This window comes from Parus major, chromosome Z, assembly GCF_001522545.3.
Source record: "Parus major isolate Abel chromosome Z, Parus_major1.1, whole genome shotgun sequence".
Classification (NCBI taxonomy): Eukaryota; Metazoa; Chordata; class Aves; order Passeriformes; family Paridae; genus Parus; species Parus major.
In genome coordinates, this window is record NC_031799.1 from 70,546,009 (window position 1) to 70,564,269 (window position 18,261).

The window sequence follows — 18,261 nt, forward strand, 5'->3', positions numbered from 1 at the left end:
TCCCTTCTTATCCTTCCATGTTCAGGATAAATTACTTAATGGCCTCAAAGATACGTCAGTGTAAGTGCATGACAAACATACCTGTGGACAACATAATTACATTTGATGGTAGTTAAATCAATGAGCATTCTCTAAAGAATGCAAAGGATTAGTGGCAGCCCTGAGTGCTTCCAGAAAGACAAGTACACATCAGGGAAGCTTTCATCACAAGACAGATTAAAGAAATCGGATTTCATTGCTTCTCGTTAATTGTTTTTCCATAACAAACCATGTCATAGTCAAGAGGGCTGTTGCAGTCCATTTTCTGCATTTGCATGCGTGCCATGATTCTGAGGAAATCAAAACACCTCTTAAAATTAATTATCACTTACTGATATTTCATAAAATTAAATGAAAGCGGATTAGGTGGTGGAAGGGAAGCTACTTAAAGATTTACTGCAACTTCTGTGACTGTGGAGACTAAACTGTGAGCATCATATCCCACACCTTCTTCCTTCCTGTTGAGCCATGAAATATCCTTAGTTAGTGCAAGTCAAAAACAGCTCTTTCAGCCTCTCTGCAACTTCCACTGCCATTTCACATTCACTTGCAACACAACCTGGAAATCTCTCCAGAGATGGGCAAGAGCTGAACAAGCTGACTGCAAGTCCATTGTATGAAATACTGAAATTCCCAGACAGAGAACATGCCTGGTTAGCTTTCTATGCACAAAGAAAAATATTTTTGAATCAGCCCCAGAATTTGCAAGGGAAAATTATTTTCTTACAATTTTCCACACTAATCCAGTGGTGAGGGTCAAAGTCCTTCTCCTCTTGGTCTCCATGTCATAGCATGGGTGTCCTCCACACCAGAATACCTTCTCCTGCTTTTTTCTGGCTCCCTTATAACCCCAGTCAGTGTCCTGGCTTTCAGGGGATAGGTTTGCTTTTGGATTTGAGTGTGTTTTTATTTGCTCTGGTGCATTTGTTTGAGCCCAGCTCATGAACGGGAACATTCTGAACACAGTCTTGTTTGCTCTTCTGCTCCCTGAGGATTCTGGAGAATCTGACTCAAAACCAAGTGAGATAATGTTTTTTCTTCTTCTTCTTGAAGCCTCTTTCTCATTTCTCGTTTCTTCTTTCTTCTTTCTTCTTTCTTCTTTCTTCTTTCTTCTTTCTTCTTTCTTTCTTCTTTCTTTCTTCTTTCTTCTTTTTTGAATTTAGTCTGAGCTACAAAATGGCAAAATGCACTCCAGGATGATCGATCTTGTCTTCCTTGCTAAAGCAAGCTGGTGAATATCAGTTTGCTTCTCCAGGGCAAAGTGTGGAGGGACAGCAGGAACAACATTGCCACTCTTAGGAGCTCCACAGGAAGGTTTTGGGTTTTTTCTGAAACTCTAAACCATGTGGTGGCAACAAGTCTTGAAGTTTTCCATCCTTGAATTCTAAGGATTTCAGCCTTACTTGGGAAAAAATTGCAGTGAGTTGCCAAGCCTGTTTTATTTCATATCCTGATGCTGTAGATGGAGCTGGAAGCTTTCACATCCCTGCACTTTTCTCACCATTAACAGATTGGCACAGGAAGGAAGAGGTGATGGAAGCTTTAAAGAGGCAGCATTTCCTTTTGCAGTGGTTGTCCTGAAAGGATCCCAGTCACAGATGTGTCCCCTCACCCTCCAGCCTTAACCAAAAGAGGAAAGGGGACAGAGATCCTGATGGTTTGAGCAGGAGAACCAAACTGCAGACAGGCCTGGGGAGTGGAGACATTAAATATTCACAACTGTGAGGAGGACAGATGAGACTGGGAAGGTGAGCACCATCTAAGAAGCAATAGGATCATGTAAGAGGTGGCAATTAACCTGATTTTCCCAAAAGGGAAAAGGGCATGGGTAGTGTCTGGAAGTGATAAGAGGTTGTGTCTGTGAAAGACAAAGCTTTAAACTCCTTTTTGGTGTGAGCAAAACCCACTGTGATACATGTGGATGCTGGAAAGAAATGGTGCTGGGAAACAAGAATGTCAAAAGCTAAAAAAGAGACAGGGAACAATGCTAAAAGGCTTCAGCTCTGTCTCTTGGGGTTTTTTCCCCACTCTTCAGGGAAAGCAACTGGTGTTTGCAGGCCCCTAAAGTGAGAGTCACTACAGATCCAGCCTGCTGAAAAGCTGCCCCTGTATCCTAAATGTCCCACAGGGTTTTCTCTTCTATGACAGAGCTACCATCAGGCTCCAGAAATATTTCATTAGAGAGCAAAGCAACCATCCTGCAGGAAATTAAAGCTTGGGAGATAGGAGGGAATGATAAATGCAAACATAAGGATCAGGAAAAGTACAAGGAAATAATTGTCCAGAAAAGTCATGGAGAGGAGGGCAAAGCATGCAGGTGGAGATGTTTTCTGGAAAGTCAAAGTTGTTAACAAAAACCCATGGCAATAGACCAATCAACCAACCTAAAACTCCAAACCAATAATAAAAACCCCAAACAAACAAAAACCAAAAGCAAACAAAACAAAAACAGACAAAAAAACCAAAACAAAACAAAACAAAACCCAGCCCAAAATCCACAGAAAGCTAATTGTATGATCATCCCAAGGAATGGTAAATGTGTGCTGTCTTAGATGTTTTTTTACCAAATCTAAATTTCTGGCTTTTTTTAAGTTTTCTTTAGTTTCTTTTTTTCACTCAGTAATGGCAGGGAATATTAATTCCATCAAGCTCTTAATGCTTTGCATTTCAATTTTTAATCAACTACAATGTTCAGTCTCTAGATTAGTCAAAAAAGAAAGCAAGCTATGACAATTATAAAGTCTTTAGAAATTGTCTCTCAACTGTCCACACCAGGCTGTCCTCACTGGGGAGATACCAGAGCAGCTCTTAGTTGAGGCTTACAGATGGAAAAGCTTACTTCTTCCTCAGGTTTTGTTTGATTGCTGATTTTTGGGATGTCTTATTCTTGCATCAGATTCCAGAGCATGAAATCAGGTCAGAAAAGGAAAAAAATTTCAATAAAATGAGTGCAATTTTAATGAATGTAAAGGTTAGCAATGTCACAGTAGTTAAACAATTTGCATGGTTACTCATTAAAAACATTGTTTTCCATTTCTAATTGAGGTAGAACACTCAGTTTGAAGCTATGGGGAGATGGTGAATTATGAATTTTCCCCTGGATTCTAACTTCACCACAAAGAGTTGTGAATTTCGTCTGCTACAAATGCCATGATACTGTTTTTAAGGCTGTGTGATCTTTTACTTCACATTGTCATACCAGAAATCAGAATGTGACTCAGCCCTTTCAGGTTTTCTAACCCAAAAATCAGGGTTCATTACTTGGTTTTCTGCCTTCATCTTTTATGGAGATGATACAGGATTCATTCTATGTGATCTTTCACTACTGAATATTCAGTATCATCAGCTGCACCTGTGAAAAACAGGCATAAAATCCTATAAATATGGAGCTGAAATCACTTCACCACAGTGGGAATGACCAGTGCTGCTCTGAGGCCAGAAAATTAATTTTGGAAAAAATGTTGAGGTTTTTAAGTCTGATTTCTGCAACACTGTAAAATTTCAGAAATTTTCAGGAGTGGGTGAGAATTGGGTTAAACATTTGAGTATCAAGCACAGAAAAGCAGGAGCCCTGAACTACAACTGCAAATATCTTGAACAACATTTCCTTTGTTAATTTAGGTTGAATAGGTAATGAAGGGCAGGATGTAGAAAAACTCTTTTGACAGTGTCCTTTGATCCTGATGCCTCTGGTTTGGACAGGTATCAATAACAGTGATAGTAAATGAATTAAAAAAACCACTTACATAAACAAAAAATAAACAAACAAAAAAAGAGAGATAATTACATGGAGAAGCAATGCACTCTCCCACTGTACCCAAAAGAGCAGAAAAACAAATGGCCACTCATCCTGTGGTATAGCAACATACCTCTGAGTGATTAATGAATTTTTTTCAGTATAACAGCCAGAATAAAATAGTTGGGAGGTTCTGGCTTGCCTTGACTCACAGCTGAATATGATTTTTTTTTTGGCAAAACAACAAAAAATGTTTTGTGTTGAGTCAAAACATTACATCAAACTGAAACGAGTCCTCCCCGCTCCGTTTCTCCCGCACTGTAAAAAAATTATGAGACTAATTTGAAATGCATCTTGTTTATTAAGATATTAAACTCAAAGTATGCCTGGCTGTGAAAAAAAAAACCTCAGTGGTAGACACAAAAGTTAAAATTAAATTTTATGCATCTGAGGTCCAAGCCAAGTGACTGGGCAAGTTTCAGTAGCGCCTCATCAACTGAATTTTAAAGTAGTAGAACAAATATGAAACATCACTGGGAAGTTACTTTTATTACCTCCTTCAATTTTTCTATTAAAACAATAAAACTAATAAGAAAAACATAATAGGAAAGCTTGGGAAGGCTTGGTTTAGAAGGGTAAAAGCAGAGTTAGTGTTCTACTAAATTGTACAGCCACATCCACTGCTCTCTACAGACACACAGACAGACATTGGTCAAAACTCTCTTTATTTCCTCAAACACAAAACCACCAAAAATTTCCTTTAAAGTATACATGAACCACCTTGCAGTGGAAAAATTAACCAAACCCAAACTGGAATTTGCTCTTCTGTGCAAAATTATTAGTGTTAATGTTACCTATCACAGTCCAGAGTGCTGTGGGGACTTCAGATGGTGGCTAGGTCCTTTCCAGCTCAGAGGCAAAAAAATAGTTTCATTTTAAGGTCCAAAAATGCTTTTCTTAGCCAAAATAAAAGAGAAAGACATTTGTGAGGCGGGGGGGACACTGCACAATGGCAGACAGGAAGGAAAGACCCATGGTAAAAAAAAAAAATCACTTCAACTAATTTGAAAGACCTGTGAAAAACTATAGCACTTGCTGAATGCTTAAGAGTGCCAGGGCTTCATTTGGGTTTAATTCTGACTTTCTGGCTGCTCCCTTTCCAGTGCCAATTTAAGGTCTTGCACTGATGACCATAATTGCAGGATTTGATAATATCTGTGGACCAGTGATGGTGTTGTAGAGGCTCTTAGAAACTTTGTTGTACCAAAAATAACAAGAATGACCTGGGCAAAATATTTCTTATTCTTAAAGGTAAGGAATAAACTTTTTCTTTCTCTATTTCATTAAGAACTTTGAATTTCTCAGATAACTGGATTGTTGCTGCTTAAATATATTCTGTCTCATTTGAAAAGACGTTGATAGATTTTTTAAAAAACAATATGTAGTTTACCCATACCTAGCTTTTATGTATGATTCAAGTATTTTTTCTTATTTTTCTACTACTAGTTCTATGTAAGTGTCACCTACAGAGGGAAAAAAGCTCAAGTTTAAAAACAAAAACAAGCTAAATGTCCAATTTTAGACAATTTCTAATGCTATTTTAAATACAGTGTGTAGATACCATGAACTGTTCTGATGTCAGTCATTCTGCTATTTTGGCAGTAAAAATTTTTGCTTGAAAACTAAAGTCCTGCTCAACTTTGAGTGTTTGCTAGAATGTTCCAATCTCTGATAGAACACTTTGATCTCTGAAGCCCTTTCACAAACTGTCCTGTATTTCTGTCACTGCTGCAGATCATTCTGAATAATTCCTCCTGAAGTTCTTGCTTGCTTGTGCAGAAGCAGTAAGCTCATGTCCCCTTTGCCCTGTATAATTAATGAACCCAAAATAAGTTTTTTCCCCTTCAGTGAATACTTTGGTGCGATTCCTTATGCCTGAAAATTGTCACTAGGACAAAGCAAACAATCAGAAGTCACTTATTTCTGCTCCAATTGATCCTTCTCTGGAATGTATTAACTGCTCTGAGTATTTGGAGAAGCCAGAAGTTAATGCTTCTAAAAAATATCATACATTGTTGTTTTTCTTTTAATAAGATGCAAATTGTTCATCATTGGGAAAAAAAAAGGGGACATGTTAAAGCCACAGATTTGTTATTTTTTGTTGAAAGACATATGTTCCTAAGCCTGAACCAAGAACCATCCTCACCACTAGCTGCACTATAATAATGACTATTATTTTTTAATAATAAGCCTAAAATTAATAATCAGCCTAATTTTAATAATCAGCATAAAATTATTATGCTGGGACACTTGATTTTACAAAGAAGTATTCGTTTAGCTGTGATTACTCCTCTAATATATGCCATTTTGTTCTGTATAACTGCAAATACACTATTGAAGAGATTAAAAATCCCATGACTGGTTTGTTGGCTTTCTTTTTCCAAATCTGTTTGTGAAATATGTGATTTTCATCATCATATCTTCTGCAAAAGCTCAGATAATAAAATGATCTCTTGGGTTTGTTTTTCTGTTTTGTTTTTTTGTTTTGTTTTTTGTTGTTCTTGTTTTGTTGAGGGGTTTTTTTGTTTGTTTTTTTTGTTTTGTTTTGTTTTTCTGTTTAAGCTATGTAAATATGTTTTTAATAAACCCATTAACTAACAAAGAAAAAAAAAAAAAGCCCAATTGTGCAATTGTTTTAAAAGCAGGTCAGTTCTAAACAAATATGTGCTTGTTTTAAAGTGAGCCCAGTTTGGATGTGAGCTGCAAATGCCATGTGTTGGATGTGTTTTGCATAATGTGGATATAAAAACAGAAACAGCTTGAAGTACTTCCAATTTTTAATATATATTTTAATTTATACATTTGTGACCTGCAGACTGCCATTGGTACACATGAACAAGGCCACAGCTGGGGCTTTCAATTGAAAATTGACTGGAAGTGTGAAGGTAATTCTGTGAGCATCCTTCTGGGTAAGAGTGGTTTGTGATGCTGAAATTTTGGGAGCTGATGTTTTAAACACAGATATTTTGACTATTTCATAAAAGGCTCAAAGTATCTTTGTGATGCCCAAGGCTTAGCAGAGTTTGGGCATCCAAGCTGAAGAGAAAAACAGTTGTTAACGCTGCTGTGCTTGGCAGGCAAAAGGCAAAAGGAATATAAAGATGTGAAGATGACACAAGTAAATACAATTCACAGCAAATTAAAGGAGAAATTCTGAGTTGGGAGAAGTTTTTGAGAGATATTGGTTGTTTTGCATAGATTAATCAGAGACTTGGTGCTGTTCCACTCTATGAAACTATTTATTTTGGTAAATCTGATGCCTGAGGTTTCCATGGGAAACCTGGGGTTGAGACTGCAGAAAGAGGAAGCTGTGACCCCTGGAATGGTGTGAGAATGTTCATGCAGTATCTTCTTTAACACTGCACTCAATCTTCCATGCAAACCATTAACTACGGCCTCAAGCTGGAATTTTTCCAACTGTAATTTTACAAACTTGTACTGCAGGACTAAAGAGGTAAAAATAATCAGAGTATGGGTTTTTTTGGGGAGGCAGCATGCATGATGTGCTCATGCAGACCAAAGAAGGATCAGAGAAGAGCTGTGGGACCAGGCAGGACCTCTTCCAAAAATAACCATGGTGACTGTGTGCACAGAGCCAGGCATCAGCTTTGCTGCTACCAAAAAATCCTTTGCATGAAATACAAGAATAATCAACAATTCCTCTGGTATTGGAGACCTTGAGGATCAGTCTAAGGAATTAAATATGTTCTTAGATATAAGAATATCCTCCATTTCCTCTGGGAAGGAAAAATAAAGTGGTCACCTGTTAGAGCTGAGCTGTTTATGTTCTCCATAGACTCAGTTTTTCTTAGAATTGGGTTTTCTATATGAAAGACCTACTAGAAAAAACCCAACCAAACAAGCAAAAAACTTTCTTTTTTCTTTTTTCTTTTTTCTTTTTTCTTTTTTCTTTTTTCTTTTTTCTTTTTTTCTTTTTTTTCTTTTTTGTGAAGAAGAAAAACAAAGTGAATAAAAAAAAAAAAAGGGAGAGAAAAATCAAGAAAGAAAAAAAAATAAAAAAGATGGTTGGATAAAACCAAATCTCTTTTTCATAACCATATCCTCTGCCAGAAGTGCACTTTAAAGCACCTGGATCCTCTTTGTTCTCACAATATGATTACATAACATTTTAATTTCAGGTTAGCTCTGTGAGTGGAAGCATCTTGGTGGAGCGAAGCCAGACGGACTGCCACGGGACGTTCCCCACCATTCCTAGGAGAAAGACCTCTGCATTTCCACAGCATGCTGTTTGAATTGGCAGCTGGCTGTGCCCACACAAACCAATCCACAGGGGTATTCCAGCATGTGCATGAGATAAAACCCCCACAGTGAAAGCCTGCCAGAAGGAGGATGATAAAAACCATCTGTTCCCGCAAGTGTTCCTTCACTGAGTGTACTCAGCAACGACTCAGACATTGCTCCTTTGATGGGGTTTTGCTGAAGGAGCAGCAAGGAGGGATTTTGTGTCTTGGTAGGGGATGAAATGTGAAATTACACGTGTAATCATGTGTGAAAGGAGGTGGTGGGAGTGTGCAAAGCAGAGACAGATCCTTCTCAGTGGTGTCCAGGCAAGGACAACGGGCAGCGGACACAAACTGAAACACAGGAAATTTCACACAAGTGCAAAAACACCTGAACACCCAGCTGGGCATGGGGACAGCTTCCCCAGAGAGGCTGTGGTGCCTCCATCCATGGAGATCATCGTTCAAAACCCACCTGAACAGGCCCCTGATGGGACTATGGGCTTGTGGATGACAGCCTGAGATTGCCACATCCAGAGGTTCCTTCCAGCCCCAGCCACATGCTGCCTCTCCGAAATTTACAGGATCCCAGGACCCTGTTTTAAAAGCTCTACACCTCTCTGAAAACAGCAGAAATTGTGCTCTTTGCAACTCCCTTCTGAATCCATCTCTGGGGGCTCTTCATGCTCAGTCAACAACTCTGCAACTGAGCTGTAGCCTCCAGTTCCTTTGTTTTTAAACAACTTGTCTTCAGATTTCAGGTTAGTCCCGATGCTTTTAGTGCCAGAATCATGCTCTGCCCCACCAGAAATTTCATTTGCATTCCTCCTCCTTTCTGAAAATGTCAAGACTTAACAATGCAGGCATAACAATCATAACTGTGGAATGCATTACTACTATTGTTGTTATTGTTATTACTACTATTTTAGTAGCACCTTGTTCAGTAGAAGTATTCTTCTTCCCCCCCTTCCCCCTCTTTTTCATTGTATTTTTTTGTTTAAAGGCAGATTGAATGAAATGCCATAAAAATACACAAATATTTCTTAGGTTTGGGGGAAAAAAATCAAACATAAATATATCATTGGATTTTTTTGACAGTATTCCCTTTTCATGTAAATATTTATTATTTAAAAAAAGAATGAATGACCGTTTACAATGTGTATTAATAATCTGGACATGGATCCAGTTTCTTCTGTGAATTTCACCTGTTTAGGGGAGTAAAATGCTGACCAAAGGTGAAGAAATAACAACAGTCTGAGCAAATAAAACCCAGATGCTGTTGCCATATTTCTTCTTTTTTTAAAATCTTTTTTTACTTCTACCAAGCTTTACAACTTTGAAAGGTACAGGTGCAGAAGTAATGACTGACAGAAAGCCCAGGTTTGAACTGTTTGAAGTGTGAACAAGCCTTTGAAAATATGTATTGTTGTCTTAGCTGGGCCTACACGCATTTTTGTGGCTGAGACAAGACCTATCTACTGTAAGTGTTTTGTAAGGCACTGAAGCCAGTTTCAAGACAATGAAATAATTTCAATTTAAACAGATATCTACTAGATTTCACGTGTTAAGGATGTCCTCCTGCATCAGAGCAGTAGATTCTCCCATGAGGATACCTTGTTGTTGGATTTCTCAAACAGGCCTCAAACATTTTCCACCCTCCTGCTCTCACAAAATGTTTGACACATTCCCAAGATTTCCAGGAAGAGCAGCATCCTACCAACTTTAAAGATGTTCCAGGATGGGCTGACCCACTCACAGACTTGGATCTGTGAGAGATCTGGGACCTCAGGCAACGCTGGGAGAGGAGGGAAGGATTCCCTGCACACAGATCACGAGGTGGGAAGGGGAGATGATCTCATCCTTGCACTGGCAGCCTTCAGGGGCACCAAAAAATTTCTTTACAGCTTATCATTCCAGTGTTGGGGAAAACTTAGCCTTTCTTGTGTCTGCTGGAAATTAGGCGGAATGTTTGTGGGTTTTATCATATTTCCTGTAGAGAAGTGCTAAGAAATATTCCCTTGCTAGAAGATTCAGCTTTATCAGTGAGTGTAAAACAGAAATCACTACAGTTTTGACTGGTCTGAAATTCTTTTTTTGTCTATTAGTCATCTAAAATGTATAAATCTAACCTGATTTATTGCTGGGTAGTGGTTCAGGTTTTCTTCATTTGAGAATTTCCACACAAAACAAACCCCAGAGCTAAAGCTTTGATAATGGACCGAGGATATGAAACTCCCAGGCTGTAATGCTGAGCACATTGGGAAATCCCTCAGTGCCTTTTGGCAAATGTCTCAGGGCTGTGCAGTGCAGGAAGACCAGAGGTCTGTTCCCTGTGAGTATTAATTGATGCACAGTTTCTATTTCCATTACCTTTGGGAGGACTGTCCCAAACCTGAAAAGATTTAGGAGTCCCTATTGCTCATTTTCAAGTCTCCTGTACAGCAATGAAAAGCATTGCCCACTACTATGGTGATGTAAATTTATGCAAATTATTTATTATTATATAACAATAGTAATAATAATTTGTTTTTAATTATTCTTCAAATAATTTGGTGCTTAAAACCAGTCATCAATCTGATTCCTGCAATTTTTCCTGCTACTTTCTCTACCTCACTTAAAAATCTCAGCTGAAGTGTTCACACTGCTTTCTCCTCTGCAGTCAACTTCTTTGGTTGTACTCTTATGCCCTAACAGCTGCACAGCAGGAGGATTCAGGATTGGCCTCAGACTTGTGCTCTACCATGTAGATTTTCTCATAAAAGCATATAAAATAACATCATTGCTGTCCTTAGCTAAAAAAAACAAAAAAAGGGTGGGGAGGAGCCATAAGCTAAATTTAAGCAGATGCAATGTGGACTTCCCTGGATGTGTAAACCTGTTAGAAATGACAAACAAGAGGAGGACTGGATTAATTGGAATTGCTGATTGTTGTCATTGCTGAATATGAGACAACAGCGTGACCACTTGCCTTTCAGAGTGGTGGCACCCTTGGCAGAAATCTCTGCCTGGCCTGCAGGATAGAAAGAAACCTCTAAATCTTTCCTGGAACCTAAACACAAACACCCTTCCACATTCATCCTCTGCCTCCTTCCTCCTCCTGCAAATGTGCCCATCCACCTTCCACCTCCCAGATTTTCCACATTCTGGAAATGGATTCTGTTTTCCTAGTAGGTTTTGGTACGTGTTGCACAAACCCAGCTGACAAAGTAGTAGGTTTAGGTAACTGAATAATCAGATGGATGGTGGATGATGGCCTGAGATTACCACATCCACTGACATCACCTGTCTGGATTAGGTGGGGCCTAAGACTCCTTTCTTGTTCTTATGAAATATTGTGATTATCTGATTAGTGACATGAGGTAAATAAATGGAGTGCAAACAGCAGTAACCAGCAGGCCTAGAAAAGAAATCATGCTTAAATGGAGTTCTGAGATAGTTTTCATATTGAGCACAGTGTTTTAACAAAATGGGGGGTTTCATTGCTGTTTCCTCCCTGTATTAAGAAGCAGCACCACAATCATACCCCCAGATAAATTTAATTTCTAGGTGAGACTTTTTCTAAGGGTTTGTGTTTGTTTTGGAGATTTTTGGCCAAAATCAAGGGTTTGATTAAGAAAGCAAAACAAGTTATTAAAATATAACTGCTTTTTCCCTTGGTCCTGCTGCCAAGATTTACTGATTGTTTGCTTTCCCCCAGTCCTGCCACTTTTCCAGGAGGGCTGGGCTTTGCTCTTCAGATATTCAGGAGTGATACCACCAACACTAATCCCCTCCTCACCCTTTCCTAGCAGATCATACATGGAAGTCCCCAATCCAGGCTGCAGTGCAGAGGGGAGCAGGAGGAGGCTGGGGGCATCCAGCCACATTCCCAGCCAAAATATTTGTGTTTTGGCCAAAGTGGTCAAGCTCTGGGCTCCTCTGCAGCGAGTCAGGGATTTTTTAGGCAAAGAATCAGTGGCCCAGGTCCAGCCCCACGATTACATTTGTGCTTCACTTCATGCACAGTGAGATGCCTGTAAACTCCAGGGCTTGAAATAAATTATGTGTAAAACTGTTTGTGTTTGGGAGGATTGAGGTTGTTGCAATGGGAGAAATTAATTGGAGATAGGAGAAGCCTTAGAAACTTCCAGATCCACCCATATGATAACAAATCACAGGCATTAGATGTGAATTCTGCATGTCATTGCAGCAATAAGAGAAGACATTATTCAGATTGTGGTCACTTGATAAATCATGCCAGAGCTTTCAATAAAACTAAGTGTCTGTCCAGAGACTATCATTATGGTAAACAGTACAAAACTGGACAGCTACAGTGCTTCATTCCTTTCCTATGTCACAGTCACTTGATCCTTGCCAATAAATGTGTTTTCCTTTTTTCATGATCTTATATTGCTAAGCCTCAAACTGGAAGCCTCTTCTCCCCGCATTTCAGCACGTAGAGTTTGTTTCATCCACTCAACTCCATGAGCTGGCCAAGTGTGATGAATTTCAGGTATTACAAAGCTTAATGGGCCTGTGGAGAGATGGAATAACTTGCCAGGTACATAAAGAGTCAAGAGATGGAGGGACAGGAAAACTCCTGAAAGGAGGGAGTAACTTTTGCAGACTTGTTAAAGCATCTGTTGTCACTACACCTTTTTCTGTACTTCCAAGTCCTGGGCAGGTTAGGAAACAAGAAGGACAAGAGCAAAACACTTCCTCCCACCCTAGCTTCCTGCGTTTTGGGATCAAAGCAACATTCAGACTGATCTACTCCTGATCTACTCGGTTTAAAGGACAGGTTCTGAGTTTAGCCCACAGCTGAAAGCAATTTGCTAAATTTTCTGAGCTCCTCTTTAATTCTAAAACAATCTTGATATTTTAATGAAGGAGGCAGTACCCACTAATGATAAAAGAAAAACAACCTTGAAGCACCTGCACTCTTTCATAGAAAGTGGCAGCAGTTGTTTTGCTCTCACATGAAGCCTTGTCCTGCCCTCCATCTCCTGCTGCTAGTGCAAAGGTGCAGCTGTCCTGCCAAACCTTAAAAGGGTTTGGAATCCCCAGGGTTCCTCCAAAATTAATACCTTTCACAGCTTCCACTGAACTTAGTAAATGGGATGAAAATGGTAGTTCAATCAAAGCAGTTTGATCCACTGAAGAAATACTCCTTTGAGTCGTCCCCACATGATCAGTTACACGCCACCAGTGAGAAACATAAAATAAATTAGGTGCAAGGTGCAAAATCTAGTCCTAGGCTGAAGTTATTCAGCCAAAATACTGAACTGAATCTGAGATAGTGTTAAAGATATTGGCAGATGCTTTCTAGATAGGATTTTGTCAGAGAATGTGAGGGAGTGGGGGTGGAAAAGTTTTGTTGTGACTGGGTTCAGTGTCTTTGCTGCTTGTAAATTCTTCGTACCAGCCTCACTTCTTCTATATTATATTGTTCTGTCAGGTTTAATAACCTTTACAAGAAAACTAAAGGTTCTGGAAGGCAGGCCATTCAAGGAGCTAGTAGTCAATTTCTTTAAACTTTAGGACTCAAATCAGAAAAAGGAACTATCCATGAAGCTTAGAGACAGGTGCAATCATCTTTTTCAGCTGATATGCAGAAGAAATTGCACATTCCTCCAATTTTTTATTTTTTTCTTTTCCACTGAAAGAGATGGAAAAAACAAAGCTCAGAGAACAGCTAAATTAGATCAAATGAGTTTGTCTTGCAATAGATCAGTTGAACCCCCTAATGATTATATTTTTTTAATGAAACAATCCAGCATCCAAGGTTCTTTTAGCACAAGGTTTGTTTAATCTCACTTTTGCTTTAATCTGGACAAAACTTCAAAGACTTGGAGACAAAGGTATGGAAAACTAAGCCAAAGAAAGGAGGAAGGACATTTTTATGAAGTATATGCATAAAACATATATGTTTTTCTGCATCCATAAATGAGCTTTAAAAGCAGCATGGATTTGATCCACTCTCCTTCATATTCTGTGCATTTGCATTTAATATATGGGTTCTTTCCTGACTAAATCAGAACATTATGGTATCCACCAAAAAGCAAAAATAAAGCCACCACTATTTTTAGTACTTTAAACTACTAAACCCATGGACATGATTTTGTTTCATGCATGGAAAGCAAAAAAATATTTTGCATTAATTGCCTGTCCTAATGAGCTTCTCTCACTGCTGGAACTTGTTGTGTCAGAGCTGATGCTAAAGGGAAGGATTCCCAAAGCCATTTCAGGTGATCTTTCAAAGGGAATCTGATTTTTTGGGTTTGCACCTTCAGCTTCACTAAAGTGGGGGAAAAAACCCTCTTATTTAGGAGGACCCCAGTGCAGCTGTTCAGTGAATTTTTCAGATGTCAGTGAAACCACAACATAGGGCAGCATGAAAACTTTTTCAGTACCATTTTTGTGCTGCCTGAATGTGCCTGTATTTTTATCTCATCAATATGGTAGCAGCTAACCACAGCAGTCAGCAGAGATCTTCGCAGAGCAGCAATTTCTGTTCCACAGAAAATCTATGTGAGAAAGAAGAAGTAGGATAATGCATATATTTTAAAATTGCTTCCTGAGTTTTGTTATTAGGGGTTTCCAAATTTAAAAGGAAAAAAAAAAAATAATTAATTTTAATAGATTCTCAAGAATTCCTCTGGAAACATAACTACAAAATGAGGAAATGACTTCCAGATATTAAATAGTTTCTAAGACTAAAGGTGAAATACTTCTAGAAGCAATGATTATCCACAAAAAAAAGTGAAAGCTGTTGTGTGATTAGGATCTTTTGTTTAATATTGTTAAAATTCATGCATGCATCTAAGACCTCAGAAAATCTTCCATGCCTGCTTGTGACTCTAAAGCTGATTGGCATGAGTGGATGTGGAAAGTGAACACAGAAGATATGGGAACAATGTAAATTTTGCGGGGGGAAGAAAATGAATCAGAATTACCATTTTATTACATTTCTTGATCAGGGAAACTAAAAGGAATTTTGGTCAGTTGTTTCAGTTCAATGCATTCTCATAGCTGAAAATCGAAGGGGTGATGTAAAGGAGTGAATTACTGTGTTGTGACTGATCCATTACTCCCTGTTTCTCTTTCAAGGTCTTTCAGATTGCCTGAGTTGGTCACAGCACAGTGTGAGCCATTCACTTAAGGACTGGACTTGCTGACCCTTCTGGGCCCCTTTCAGCTCCCAACTCAGAATATTCTGTGATTCAGAGGTTAAAGTGGGGCAACACAGCAACTTTTTGTGTTGAAAAAGCCAACACAAGTACATGGCACTGCACTTGAATCACACTGTCACTACGAAGAATTGGGACTGGCAAATCACAGCCATGCAGATCCATCCCTTCCTGTCCTTTAAAATCAAATTAACTCCCCCCTGCAGAACTTGAGAGGGAGGAGGAATAAATCTGGATCTCCTTGCACTGTCCCAGCCCCATCCCATATCCCTCGTCACCCTCCCCAGCACCTGCACTCTGAGCTGGGCTCAACACCGGGCACAGGATGGGTGAGGGTTGTGTGGATATTCAGCTGGCAAAAGCATTTCCATGCCATAATCTCCAGGTCACACAGAATGGAGGATTTCCCTGAAAATCCTGCTGCTGCCAGCACAGCTGCAGTGAGGACTGCTCCTGACTTATGCAATCAAAAGAGAATTGAAAGAAAACTGGACCTGGCAATGCAAGCATGTGGCTGCCTACACCACCAATACAACATCCAGTCAGGGGTGATTAATATTACACTGGCTGGCAATTTTTTTATTTATTTTATATTTTTTTTTTTACATTTAAATGAAAGTTGAACAATCCCCGTAAACCTTCTGACTAAGAAATCAGAGGCCTTTTCAAGCAAATTGTTACCACGCTGCTTTCTCCTCTTTGAAAGTCCATATGGACAGATAAACTGAGAATAGAAAAACCACATCTGACTTAAAGCCCAACATACAAATTATTACCACTGTGATCATCTCATTTCCCCTGGACTAGCATTAGGCCATGAGCCAGGCTCTTTGAAAACTCTAAGACTGAACCAAGCTGGAGAAGAAACCAACTCTGAAGCACTGTGTGTCTGAAATAGTAAATATAGGGTTATATATAAATCTTCACTCTGTAAGGTCTTGGGCACTCTTAATGTTTAGATTTTTCTGCGGCTTGAGGTCTGGAATAAAATCAAGTCCTCGTACTGTTGCACACAGAAGAGATCGACGTCTCTTCCTTGTCCATGCAAACAAGTGAATTCAATAAAGAATGAGAAGGAAGGGGAAAAAAATCACTTTCCTTGAGTTTATTGGGAGAGCAAGCAGCACCACTCACATCCTGGCACGGGGGCCACGTCCTGAGCAGCAGAAAAAATGAGTTTTTCTTCTCCTGTGGCCTTCTCTTTCATGGAAAGAAGGAATTGAGAAAGGCCAAGCGCAAACATTGGGCTGGAAGGTTCATGTGGGGCAGGCAAGACGGAGCTGTTATGAAGGATGGGATTAAGGGGCCCACAAAAAAAGGTGGAAGTGCACTCAGATCAGAAGCTTCAAATGCAGCAGCATTCCCAATACCACTGAGGGGTTGCATTTATAGCAGTGGATCCTCTCCAGTTCAGATGTGTCTCTGCAGAGGGCACGAGGTTGAATTCTGGGGGTATTCAAGAAGGTGGTGAAAAATTCAGAGACCAAATGGAGATGGCACAAGAAGTTAAACAAATGGATTTATTTCCCCTGAAAGGAACTGCATATCTCCCTATCTGCTTCACTATGAATTTCTCTTCTGCCTGTTTCCATTTTAAATCCTTCAAGACAACAGAGGTCAAACTTTGGGCACTTCCATAACAGAGGACCACACACAGATGTAGAACTTCATTATCTGATGAACTATTATCTTCCAACTTCTGTTTTGTTTTCATTTTATTTTGTTTTTCAGTAGTAGCCACGTGACATCTGTCATCATCTTTGAGGGTGAATGAGTCCTCCAGAGGCTGCTATATGAAATATGACCCAAAGTTAGGATTTATCAAGTAGAAAAGTCCTCATCTCATAAGGACTTCTGCACAGGCCAGATCCAAGCAGACATTTCTGTAACATGTGGCCTCAAGAAGTATAGGCATTTTTTCCTAAACTGTCCTTATATATAAATAAATTTTGCAAAAAAAAACCAAACCCAAACAAAAAAACAAACCCTAAAAAACTTTTAAAAAGACAAACAAAAAAAACTCAACAAAACAAAAACAAAAAAACCAACAAAAGTGAATATTCAGATTTTAGCAGTGCATGGAATATATTTTTGTGGACAAAAAACAAAGGAGGAAAAAAAGAATGCTAAAAACAAATAAGGAGAAACAAAGTAAGTCATATCCTCACCCTCTGTTAGGTCCAATTGCTGCAAGAAAAATTGGTTGCTTGTTGCAGCTGATTATAACATCTTGTGAACATACTGCTGGCTTGTTTTGGCTGTGAGCCTATGACTACAGAATTCAGACCAGCTCCTCACATCAGATTCAAGGCTGCAAAGAAGGGAAGGGAAAAAAAACACAGCCAAAGAATGAAGGTGAAGGGTTGTTATCATCCCTAACTGGTTTCTCTGGAGATCATTAGCTAGAAGAACTTTGTCCTTTTATTCTCTTTCAAATGGTCATTTCATTCAGATATTTTTTTCTTTCTTTTTTCCACCCTTTTTTTTTTCTTTTTTTTTTTTCATTGTTTGCTTCCTCTCTTGTTTGTTTGTAAATAAACCAAAAGATATTTGGTATCTAGCCTGTACCATGTAAGCTGCCTTGATGGGAACAAAGCAGGTGTATAATAACATATATTTCCATTTTTAAATGAGCTGAGGAATGTCCCAGATTTCTTGATAGAGAATTCCTGGTGTTTTATTGAAACCCCCACACAACTGGCTTGGGTTTTTTTGGGGGTTGATGCTGCTGTCATCAATACTGCTCAGTAAAAGAGTCACAAAAATCAAAACAATAGGGGTGTGAATATACAAAAAGGATGCTGGTTTGAAAGTGTGAACGAGCAAACCTGAGGCAGATCCCTCAGCCTGCAGACCTGGAGGATATCACACTTTCACACTGTTGTTACCTTTAAATACATGCTACTTCCATTCTCATTAAAATCCCAATGGTCAGCACTCAGGAACCTTCTCATGTCAGGCCAGCCTAGTTCTAGATATTTGTGCATCACACATTTAACACAAGTCTGAAACACCC

The 18,261-nt window shown here is 39.1% G+C and overlaps 1 long non-coding RNA gene across 3 annotated transcripts; it reads left to right on the top strand.

Moving 5' to 3' along the window:
- Positions 1-4,657: 4,657 nt before the first annotated feature.
- On the top strand, positions 4,658-17,726 carry LOC107215784. 3 transcript variants are annotated; one of them, XR_001525254.2, is made up of 4 exons: positions 4,658-5,086; positions 6,651-6,720; positions 7,975-8,837; positions 15,166-17,726. It is a non-coding gene; the product is annotated as an uncharacterized LOC107215784 (long non-coding RNA). The 3 variants fall into 3 exon arrangements; XR_001525253.2 differs by lacking the exon at positions 15,166-17,726 and having other exon boundaries at positions 6,651-6,744; positions 7,975-10,560; XR_001525252.2 differs by lacking the exon at positions 15,166-17,726 and having other exon boundaries at positions 7,975-10,558.
- Positions 17,727-18,261: the final 535 nt, after the last annotated feature.